A 2718-nucleotide genomic window follows, 5' to 3' on the forward strand; every position below is an offset into this window, starting at 1 on the left:
TTACTAACGTATAAACTAATAAAGAGAAATTTTTGAATTGTAAGAAGTAGTAGAAAATTCAAGATGTTTCATCTGACGGACGCTAATGAGAATAGATTAATGTAGAATTTGTTATATATCACTAATAGCTTAGATAAAGCTAAACGATTTTTCTGTTAGACACAATTGATATAAATATATTGATATAAATATATTCTTTACTGAAAATCATTTGCGCACTAATTATCGCCTTTACTTTCAGTTGCCTTTTAATCTGTCCTTTCTTTTTTAATAAATAATTTTAGATGATTTATATTAATATGTAAAAGAATATGTTAAGAAACATTTAATTACATTAATAAAACAATTAATAAAACATATTAAACATTATTTTCATACAAAAAAGTCCGAAAATAATATACTTCAATTTTACCGTACTTATTCTATCTTCGTATAAACTGATTTTCCGTCGCGTTAAGCATTTTAGATTTAGGTAAACGTGTTCTCGCTGTCGGAGCAACGAGTTCAACTTGGGATGATGCACAAAAGATAAACGCCGGGAAATTATAGCGCGACCACCGGGATATGGAGAAATATACGCAAGCGGAAGAAAAGGGTCGGCATCTCTTTGAACTAGCGAATGAATGCGTTTGAACATAGGTGAACGTGGACAACACACATATGACGTCAATATAAATTACTCTATAGTTTAACGGTGCATTCCAAGCTGTATTCACGAGTACAGCAATAATGTGGACAAACATTACTCTGTGTCAGTGGCGCGTAAGACGGGCCTGGTGAAATTAGTTATTACTGTGTAAGCATTGAATGTATAACGTGACTTGCGTACAATGTGTCGCGTAATGCACGTTCGCAGGACTTTCCGCATTCGAAGTTTCTCGGTCAGCAAATGCTGAACTTACCAAATGCACTTGTTATGATAGATAGCCTGCATCATCTGTGACATATCATACAGTAAAACAAAGATACGTTTCTTTTATGTCAAATTTCCAAAATTATTTATCTTTAAAATTTAAGCAAATTTTTTTTTCAAGGCAAAATTTTCTAATAATTATTTAATTAGTACAAAAAATGAAGAAATTAAGATATGTATATTTTGTTTGCTTCAACAAAAATTTGATTATTTTTTTCGTGCAAACGAATTTACATGAAAATCCAACGAGCGATTACAAAGTTCGTGGTCTTAATCCATCTTAACCAAAGTCTTGTTCACCGCATCTAAAGTGTGTGTCTGATAATTTAATTACAGTACTACTTGCGCGAGTATGCAAATTCGCAACGTTTTATGCAAGGTAAGGTTGCTGTGTCAGCGGAGCGATTTAATTTCAAGAAATATCGTTTGATGCTCATAAAACGCAAGAATCTGTTAAATGCCAGAAATATAAAAAATATAAACTCTGGGAGTATAAAACAAAGGCATGTATTAACAAAGATATTGTATAAAATATTATCAGAGAATATCTAGGATAAATGGAAAAATATAAGTTATAGCTGATTTTGTAGGATGTATCTTTTTAAGAGAACTCTACATTACTACGAAAGAAATCTTGTTGAGAGAATAATTAAAACGATTATTTTCTTCTTTGTCAAGAGAAATCACTTTATCCATTGCGAATGCGTTGAGTACCAAACACTTTGTGCTTAAACTACAACAAACGCGATATAAAGTAGCATTTCAACGAGTTACTCTCACGCTGCAACCACTTAAGTAAACGAGGAGCAAACAGGCAAAATCCGCGGTAGCGTCGCCATTCTACGAGACAAAGGATGGCACGCAAGAGGCAGAAACGAGGAGAGACACGGACGAAGATGGATCGCGTCGATCCTACTTGCTTCATACATTCTATGCACCACGATGTTTCGCAAGTTCCTCCTTTGCGCTTGAACCCCTCCTGCGTAATGTGTAACGCTCTACTGAAATTTCACGAAGGCATTTAGCGCGACACCTCTGTAGTCGATAAATGTTGAAAACGGGGTAGAACGACGGTGACAAGAAGATGTAACGTCGTGCCATGATGTCGAGGTGCACCGACGAATTCTGTGCGAATCTTGCAACGTCATTGTCGAGAGGAGCTTGCGTAAGCTACATGGAAAAGCTCTAGATGGAACGAAATAATATAATTAATACTGTCCTTTTGTCTCTCGATATTTTATTTGACTTAAACCTTTAACTGGTACAATCATGTTGCGGATTATGAAGTATTGACAATTGATTGAAACTTTGATGCAATGTTAAGATTGCTGTTATAAACGCACGCTGCAATTGCAGTAACATATTGTATTTACACAAAATAACGATCTAAGTTAATTAACAAGTAGGAAGACCGAGGCACCATAAGTCTCGGGATACTCTGACGAGGACTCAGGATTGCATTTGGAAACACTATCTCTAAGTATCATTTTATTCTTGTTCACCGAATGTTAAATAAGGATATAATAATACTCGGAGATACTCGGATAGTTTCGTATACAATTCAGAATGTTTAGATTAATATAACTAGTATTATACAATTGTTATTTTGTTGCCTATACTTTGTATCAAAGTTGTAATGATTAAACTTTGTTGTCTCGAGACGTACATGTCGTTAATAGTTTCTATGGACAAAAGTAATTTTTTAATTATTTAAAAATGCTTTAATATTATCTTTGTAATAAAAGATATCTTTTCTTATTTTCCTATATTACTAAATAAATTATCTATCACTTATATATATATAT

At 33.5% G+C, this 2718-nt stretch overlaps 1 protein-coding gene across 1 annotated transcript in view; it reads left to right on the forward strand.

The window, feature by feature from the left end:
- LOC108690891 overlaps positions 1 to 2718 on the forward strand; it is a 129797-nt gene that overhangs the window by 123450 nt on the left and 3629 nt on the right. The gene's annotated exons all lie outside the window — the stretch shown is intronic.

Source organism: Atta colombica, unplaced genomic scaffold, assembly GCF_001594045.1.
Source record: "Atta colombica isolate Treedump-2 unplaced genomic scaffold, Acol1.0 scaffold38, whole genome shotgun sequence".
Classification (NCBI taxonomy): domain Eukaryota; kingdom Metazoa; phylum Arthropoda; class Insecta; order Hymenoptera; family Formicidae; genus Atta; species Atta colombica.